Genomic DNA, 10,146 nt, shown 5'->3' with positions numbered 1-10,146 from the left:
ATCCTGATCAGGGTCGCAGGGGGGCTGGAGCCTATCCCAGCATACATTGGGCGAAAGGCAGGAATACACCCTGGACAGGTCGCCAGTCTATCGCAGGGCACACACACCATTCACTCACACACTCATACCTACGGGCAATTTAGACTCTCCAATCAGCCTAACGTGTATGTCTTTGGACTGTGGGAGGAAACCGGAGTACCCGGAGGAAACCCACGCAGACACGGGGAGAACATGCAAACTCCGCACAGAGAGGCCCCGGCCGACGGGGATTCGAACCCAGGACCTCCTAGCTGTGAGGCGGCAGTGCTACCCATCATAAGTGTGCACACTTATCATATTATTATTAATCATCAATGTAAGATTATTAAATGTAATTCAAAAATGTAATTATCTCTTGTGATTACCCATCTTGAGTGCAATGCCAGGCACTTTCTCTGCAAAAGAGCAAGGAAAGAAGAGGAACCATCCCCCACAAGATCAAGTACTGCCAAGACCAAGACTACTCTATGTCCGGCCGAGCTCATCAACAGCTTTGAAGGTGGCATGGACATCTTTTACACTGAGCCAATAAACACGGATTAATCAGCTTCACACAGTTCCAGTACACAGCAGAATCTGGGTAGTGTTCCATGAATAGCTACAGCTCTTTGCTTTTTTGCCTCCTTCCTCTGCCCCTGACAAGAACAGATTCCTCAGTGAGAAAATCAGACCAGACAAACCAAGCTACGAAACTGATTGGCTATAAGAACCTCACATTGTCAAGGTGTAGGATAATAATTGCACTAAATATTTAATATCTCTTCTGTAGTATATTGCATTTTTAAATACAGTAGAATAATTTATTCATTGGTGTTAATAGATGGACTTTTCAGATTAAACAAACCCCCTCTGATTTATATATACATATAGTAATGCAATAGGTGTGTTTTTAAGCCCCAAAAGCCCAAAATGTAAGGAGTGCACATGAACTATGACAAATCACACTTATGAGAGTAGGAAAAGGTAACCTATGCTACTACAAGTCATGTTTTGTTTTTACATGTGAAATTGTGGAATGGCACGTGATTTAATGTCACGTCATGTTCATTTATTCGCATATTCATTTATTTAACTAACAATGTTTTTCTGGTGTCCAATATTCAAAGTTAAGGTTCTGGTGAAGACGCTTCAAGTTTAATCCCTTAAATATTGCCCCATTTTCTTAACACAAGCTTGAAAACGACATACCCAAAATCAAATGGTTACTACTCTTGAACCCTTTTGACTACAGACATAATCCTGTTGAGAGGTAACCTTTTGGGTTTGTTTTTACTCAAAAAGAGAATTACTCTATTACAAAACCAAAGTTACAGAAGCTCAAACACAGTGGAAGTGGAAGTTTTTTTTCTGATTGAAACAATTTTCAGTTTTTCAGTGGATTATTGTCACAACACTGGACAAATCACCAAAATTCTGCATTCTGTATAGTTGTTTCTAAGCTACAGTATGTCCAGGCAGTTTTCCAAAAAGGACATCTGGAGACTCCAAAAGGACATATAGAAAATTAATTATATCATGGGCCCAATGAGGTGTAAAATACTGTATTTTCCTTACTGAATTATATGGACTTTTTACCCTGAAAAAAACAAACATAAGATTTGCAGTTCCCCCGCCTGCCCCCCTTCCCCTCTCAACATTGTGCTCACCTCAGGGAGCAACAGGTCAAGAAGATTGTAAAGAATGAGTACAGTAATCACAATAATAATATATTATATACTAATACATTCATTGAGGTCCATTGATTGAAGTTTATGTGAAATACCATCAATAAGTCAAACACATTCCACAATTGCACATGCTATTTATTATTCAAAAGCAGGCCTGCATCTTATTTATTCATACTGAATAATAATAAAATATTTTTACAAATTATTTAGGAACTCACCAATATAAAATGGGGTCACATCACTGAAAATGCCCTCCATTGTCGAGTATTTCCTCAGAAATATTCACTCAGACAAGAAAGTCCTTGGAAATCTCTCAAAATAACTCCTATATTTAGACGCAGGCAATACGCATGCCAAACGTTTTTTATTGGCATCCGTATTGAAAATTTTGTTATGCAGGTGAAAAAATGCTTGTTTTAAGCAAGCCTAACAAACTGTAATGTCATTAGGTAAAATGCTTCAGTCATCACTTCAATAGCATATGTCTAGCCAGCAGCATAATGAGCAGAAATTATCCTGTAGTTTTATGCTCACGGATGGAGGGCTTGCCTATACATAGCAACTGTATTATGGTTACTGGTGAAAGAACCGTGTACATGAGCTCACTGTGTTCCAGAGAGCCTATACAAAACGTAAATATCATTCCTGTGTAAAAGTACTTTTGTAGAAGTATGCCATTTCGAAATGGACAACAATGATAATTCCTCCAGAGAAAACTAAATAAGTACTTAATCATGGTTTTCTGCAAACACGAAACCACTATTTAATATAAAATATGACTGAAAGACCATTTTATAAATCCCCAGGTTTTAATTAAACTATCCAATATGGTGTGCCTTTTGCATAAGATCTTGGACCTCTGAAACTCAAGTAAAATATCAAAAGTCAGTGGATAGAAAAGACCTTTTCCTATAAATTTGTTGATGAGGGATAAGTGCATTCAACACTTATGGATATCTTTCTCACCTGGCACACAGGATGGGGGCAGAGAAAGTGCAGTCATGTCATTTGGAAAGACAATATTCTTTCCTGTCAGTGGGTGTATACTTACACACCCACAACAGGGGTTTAAAGACTTCATTATCAACATTTTAAGCTCTGGGCAATGAAGCAGATTGCTCAGATTAGCTGTCATGTCTTCGGAGAATTTGCTGGGGGGGTTTTTCAGTACGTATCCAAGCAACTGGTCTGCACTTTGCAGACTGATGCAAGGAGTGTTTGGAAAGCCAGGCCTGGTATTAGCACAAAAACCACCATTAAATTGTAATTAACCTGTACAGCAAGTGAGTGACATTATTAGGCCATCCCCAGCATGTACTGATATAGACAGTTCTAAGCATATGTGATTCTTCGTGAAAGCAGAATTGACTGGGACCCGCAAGGTCGCTGGTTCGATCCCCGGTGTAGCCACAATACAATCCACAGAGCCGTTGCTCCAGGGGTGGATTGTCTCCTGCTTAGTCAAAAAAAAAAAAAAATCAACTGTACGCTTCAGATAAAAGTGTCAGCCAAATGATATAAGATGACAGAATTGTTATCATTGTTTCTATACGGCCAGAACCTAGATCCAGCAGGAATTAAATGTATCTTTGTAACCCACTTAATTTGGAATAGGTGTACCTATAACCTGTAAATATTTTACACCTTGTAGACCACACAGTATGGTCAAATAGTGCCGATTGGCAGGGAAGTGTATCTCAGTCAGAAGATGACAGATGAAGATGAATACCATTTTAATAATTAATCTGCAGATAAATCATAAATCACATTTCCCTGCACTCCCACATGGAGGAATGAAAGCTCTGGCCCAGATAAAGACCTACGTAAAGAGTCTACATCTGCAGACTCAAATGTCCCAAATGTGACAGAACTGGCTACTGGGTATTGGGGGTGGGGGAGAGGCTGATATTAATATTTGTGTTTTAGCTCAGTTTAATCAACAGAGTGAAACAAGCAATGGCTATTCTGATATTCTATTCTGGTCTGTTGAGAGGTAATGAGCTTTTTAGAGTTTCATTCTGATCTCACCTTCTGCTTGAAAATCTGGCATCCAGGACCACACCCTCTGGCAGCATGAGAAACATCTTGCATGTTGCACCCAGACATTCAGCCTTTCTCCAAAATTATGCTTGATACCTACCATAAATTTGAATTCAGAAAAAATATTATTTGCTATTGAGTTAGTGGATGCTTTGATTATGCTAATTTACGTATGGCACCATGTTAAAAAATGCCATGGTGCCATATGTTTTGCGTCTTAATGGTCAAAATCCCCAAATTACTGGATGTACTGTATACTGTACTTTTGCACGCCCATTGCAAAATCAATATGCAGTCTCTGGGGAAAATATTTTGAATAACCAAGACACACAGGACATCTTGATAAGAGTCAACCCAGTAATTATTCACAGGAGATTCCAAGAGAGAACTGTGCAGAGCACAACACGAGGGAGAGCTAACAAGCAACTGCTGAAGCAGGGACAATGCCCAAGTGACTACAGACTGCACTGAGTAAAAGAATGAAGTCTTCTAAGATTAGACATTTGACGAGGGACTGAAGAGAGTGTGTTGGTGCAGTCACAGTCTACCTGAAATTAACATATTTTGGCTACAGCTCATTACATTACCAGATGATTTTAGCCTAAGCAATTTACAAAAGTAAATAAGAATACACATTAAGGTGCATAGCTGAAGACCTAAAATAAATATTCGTTCAATATTTTAGCATTAAAATGGGAATGGTAATAGTTATTTGTGTTTTAAGTATCTCCGAAGAAGTGTCATATGACTGATCGAAATATAAATACATTATTTTGTCATTTAAAATTGTTATGATTAATGCAAAATTTGCTAATGTATTCACTTTAGTCAGAGTAAACATGATGACCTAATTGTGCAGTAACACCTTTATCTGATTACGAGCAGCATGTTTTTGGTCCACCATCTCATAAAAACAGAATTACCAGAAGCAATTAGCAATAACCTCAATGCCATCATGTTTGAGTGCTTATCAGCCCGACCGAGAAATCGATCAGGAAATGGGAAAGCATCTCATTCCCACTGAAAATGATATTGTCGAGCTATGTCGACTCTTGAGATCACACTTTAAACATTAAAATAATCAAAATGACAAATACATCTTAAATGTAACTGAAACAGGCCTTGCAATTTCCATGCTTATCTGCAGAAGCAAAAGGGTTGCTGTGGCAGTTCCTTGCCTAATTGAATTGGCAGCTATGCAGCAGCAAACAAACTCCTTTATTTCCCCAAGGAGGAAGGCTGACAGAGACAAAATCTTCAGTTTTTCATTTGTCACTCTCACCCAAGTGCACCATTTCACATTCATTAATTCACCTTGTAGCCTTCATCTTTTCACCCTGGCTGAATTATCAATTGCAAGTAAGATCCTGAAAACTCTTTCACTTCTTTTTTTTTTTTTTTTTTGCCCGGTGGGAATATTAAAGGTGGTTAGAGTGACAAATGGCAGCAAACTAATTTGTACATCTTCATATTTGAGGATGTGCCTCATTTTATTCTGACCCAGAATGAACAGAATGACGGTAGCGTTTCAGTGTCGCTTCAACTTTCCGAAATGTCACCACAGATGAAAAAATACTAAGAAAAGGAAGTAAGAGATCTATTTATCCATCTACAGTATGCAGTCCCCTCCAAAAGTATCGGAACAGCAAGGTCAATTCCTTTGTTTTTTTCTATACACTGAAGACAATTGAGTTCGAGGTCAAAAGATGTAAATGAGATGACATATCCAGCTTTTATTTCCTGGTATTTTGTATCTAGGCAGGTGTTTCTTGTTGCATAGATGTGTCCTGTTAGATTGATTGTTTAAACAATAAATAGTTCTGAATGTCTACTCTTGGTTTTAGTCTTGGGTTTCGCCTGTGAAGACTGAATTTGTGTTAGAAAAGATAGATCAATATAAAAACCAGAGCTGTCTTTTGGAGAAAAGCAAACCATTTTTAAGCTTAGAAAAGAGGGAAAATCATTGGGGATAGATTGTACAACAACTTTGAATGTCCTGAAAAAGAAAGAACCCACTGGTGTACTGAGCAACAGACATTGAACAGGTCAACCAGGGAAAACAACAACATTGTGAGAGCTGTGAAGAAAACCCCCAAAACATTAGACTTAGAGAGCAGCAATAGAGAGGCTACACCACAAGATGCAAACCACTGATCAATAGCAAAACATTACAGAGATGAGGCAAGATTAACTGATGAGACCATGGTTAACCTCTACCAAAGTCATGGAAAGGTCAGTGTGGAGAAAGAAGATATCTGCTCATGATCCAAAACATACAAGCTCATCTGTGAAGCACGGTGGAAGACGTTTCATGGCTTGGGCTTGCATGGCTGCTTCTAAAGTAGGCTCACTAATGTTTATTAATTATGATGTAACTCAATGGTAGCAGCAGGATTAATTCAGTCTACAAAAACATTCCGTCTGCCAACTTACCGAGAAATGCGCACAAACTAATTTAGAGGTACTTCATCATGCAGCAAGACAATGACCCAAAACACACTTCCAACATAACAAAGGACTTCATTACGGAGAAAAGGTGGAAGGTTTTAGACTGGCCAAGTCAATACCAGACCTTAACCCAATTGAGCATGCATTTCACCCCCTGAAGAGGAAATTGAAGAGAAAACCCCCCTGAAACAAACAATAACTGAAAGTGGCTGTAGTAAAATCACAACTTGAGCAATGTGGAACACAGAGTTGGTGTCACTAGGAAGAAGTTAAAAATGTAATAGCAGGAAGAGTGAAACGATTCCTCTAGACTTTAAGTACCATAGCTATACTCACCCACTTGAACTTACCCCAAACAGCTTATCGGCTAGGGAAAATGTGAGCTCTTGGGATTTCATGCAACTGTCTTCAATGGTTACAGCATCTCCTATGAAAAGAAACAGACCTGTGAACAAGTGTGAAGAGGTGATTGGAAAAGGCGACCTACAGTTCTTAAGACTACCAGGAATTAGGTTTGTTTCCCCGGTGGGGCACTGCTGCTGTTCCCATGATTAGAGTGTCTGCCAGGGACATTGCTAGACTTAAAGCTCTACTGGGGCGCACGCCTCCAGCACTAGCACCCCTGATATCTGCAGCCATAAAACTTCCATACTCTCACTAGCAGCATAAGATTCTTTCAAAAATAATTCAATGAAAGGTCCTAAATAAACGTACTATACATGTAACGTTCCATTTTTGTAATTTGGCAGAATAGTTAAACTGAATCTAATTTTTTGTGACCACCCTTCGGCTTTTTATGTAAGAAGTAATCAATTGCTTACAGTAATATGTTACGTTTTTTAATTAAATACAAATATTAATTAAAAACAAAATTTTTTCGGAAAATGAATATTTGGAAATCTCAAAAGTATAAGCATAAGCAAAACACCTAGACCACTCCGGTCTGCCAGCTCTGGTCACCTTATGGTTCCCTCACTATGAGCACCTGGTGGTCGAGCTGCACGTTCACGCCTGTTTTCCGTTCTGGTTCCAGTGGTGGAATGACTTGCCTACCACTGTCGGGACAGCAGAATCCCTCCCCCGATTTCAACACAGACTAAAAACACACCTTTTCAAACTGTACCTTAGTCCTACCTCCTGATCCCCCCCCCCCCTTTCCGATATCCCTCTCCCTCTTGTCTAACACAAAAAAATAATAAATGAATTGCACTTATGATGACTGTATGTTTAGAACAGCACTTGTGTATTTGACTCGTTATGGATGTGTTGCTTTAACTTGTGGAAGAATCTATGCACTTGTAAATCGCTTTGGATTAAAAGCGCCTGCCAAATGACTATAATGTAAAAATGTAAAGAGAACAAGATTAAATATTTTAATGCTATGATTTTAAAGGGCAATGGTTTTCCAATGGCACTTCCTGAAATTGACTTGTGTTCTTACATTTCTCAATTCTGTTTCAATTCATCAATGAGTATTTTTTTGCTGTCCCAAGAAGATATTTTTGAAGGTAGATTAATCCATTTTAGATGTTTGGGACAAAGGGTACAGTAAATTTGAATCAATCAATAAGTACAAAAGCGCTTAGAACAAAATAGTGCACATCTATAGATATTGCAATATTATAATGTATATTTATATATTTGATTATATATAATGTCATTGAGGCATTCAGAGAAATTCTGGGATTTTTTCTGTACTATCGCCACAGTGTGCAGTTAAAGAGGTAGACATTCCAGACATTCTGAGCATTAACACTTCTTGCACTGCTTGGACTCATCTTGCACAGCACCATTTAATCCTTGAGATATAAACGCCATTATCTGAGGATAAAAAGGGGTGACTCACCAAAGCATGGACATTAAACCGTGTGCTAAACTAAAAGCGTAATAACTAAAGCAATGAAAAGCGATGTCATTATTTCCAGCACCATGAAGCACATCTGGAATGTGGAAACTTAATTCCTGAGAAGTCTGATTCCTGAGAAGCTGGACAGCTCTATATTCCTTGTTTTTCCAATGTGCTCAAATTGTTATGAAGACATTATCACCCAGGAAAAAAAACCCGCTGAGAAATGTCTTTTTAAAAACCTGACCTTGACTCCCATTCTTTCAGCTCCGGAAGGGAATGAGGTGGTAATCAGTTTGTCACATTCAGGGTGTGAAAAGCACTGGATCTGGCACTGACATGTTCCATGGATGTCATCCACAGCAGGGCACAGATGGCATGACAAACTCAATCCAACAGCACAGCACATTTTGCTGTTTTTTCTTTGTGACTTCATTGCAGCATGCTACTGTATATAAAGTACATTTCTACAGGTCTCCAAACCTTTAAAAACCTTTAAAAAAAAGCTGTACACCAGTGTGTTGATGCAAATATCTAATCCGCCAATAATGTGGTTGCAACTCAATGCTCAAATGGTCCTCTGACAACAAAATCTATTTCTGCAGTGGCTATCTCAGGCACCAAATTCACCTTGATTTTGGTTCAAATCAATTTTTAATAAATTAATGTTCGATTTTGGTGGGTTGCATTGAAAAATGTATAAAGTACAGTATTTTTCACAATATTTTTGCAATAACGATATTGTTAATTTTCCGAAGTATTTTTGCCTGTCAGGGGAGCAAATAATTCTGGAGCCCACTGTATTTGGCTTAAAGCACTTTGCAGCAAATTTACAGGTTCTTACCAAAGCCATGGAATGCTAATGAGGCAGGTACAGTATAAGGAGGTACTGAGAACTGAGGTTGCTTAGTTACTGATAGCTGGCATTAATTGAGTTTCAGGAAAACGCATTGTGTGTTCAGAGATTCTCTTCTGCATACCACTGTTGTAATGTGTGGCTATTTGCATTATTGTCACCTCCCTGTCAGCTTTGACCAGTCTGGCCCTTCTCCTCTGATCTCGCTCATTAACAAAACGTTTTCTCCTGTCGAACTGCTACTCACTAGATGTTTTTTGTGATTTTGCACCATTCTCTGATGACTCTAAATTCTATACATTTATTTTTTAAATCCAATATCCAATTAGTCAAACAATATTGGCTTTACTGAAAGCCATAACCACGACAATGATTTAGTAGTCATATTGTAAAATATATATGACTGGCTAATGAATGCCAATTAAGTCTTGTGACATCTCAGTTTATGAAAAGCTAATGTTCGGAAAACATATGAAGAAGTTTTTGCTTGCATCACCAACAACAGATTACTTATATATACATATAGTAACTAATACATTTTATGCTGCTATTCTTATATAAATGCAAAGACATTTTCCAGGAAATTCATTTGGTAGTATCATCATTATGTTAGAATAGAAAAGAAAAGAGGAAAAACTTGCAAGAAAATGGTGGAAGGGTTTTAAAGGAGTCAAATTGATAATGAACATATAGCCAGCAAGATAGCAAGTTCAGTTAATTAAATACATCAGCATCAGAGTTTCATTGATAGACATGAAACCTACAATTTCCTTAATTACTGCGTTTATCATCACCTTTGTAACTACAGATCAGTTCTCGGCCATGTACACAACATTACCCAAACACCTCTCAAGTCAAGTGATCAGGAATTTCCTTCCTCTGTGTGCTGAAACTGACCTTCTGTGAAGCTTTCTATCTGGCTCTGCCAAATTGCTCTTTGGAATGAAGGATAAAACCACCGCATTATACCACTTATAATTCCTATTATAAAAGCATTATCTAATTCTGTATTTCAACTTGCTGCACAATGATAACAGTAATGAGAAAGTCTTCTGTAGAAAAAAGTAACTAATTTGTCTTCCATTCATGATGCACAATTAATTCCCTATTTAAAGTAAAAGTTTAAAGTACAGATAAATAGTGCATAGTAATTACGCTTGAGCATAGGATTAGTGAGAGACAAGCATTTCTATTTGCAGAACTGCTGCCCACTGGATTTATTTTTAGTTTTTCACACCATTCTCAGCAAA

This window comes from Conger conger, chromosome 10 (genome assembly GCF_963514075.1).
Source record: "Conger conger chromosome 10, fConCon1.1, whole genome shotgun sequence".
In the NCBI taxonomy this organism is placed as follows: domain Eukaryota; kingdom Metazoa; phylum Chordata; class Actinopteri; order Anguilliformes; family Congridae; genus Conger; species Conger conger.
Note: the sequence above shows the minus strand (reverse complement) of the source record.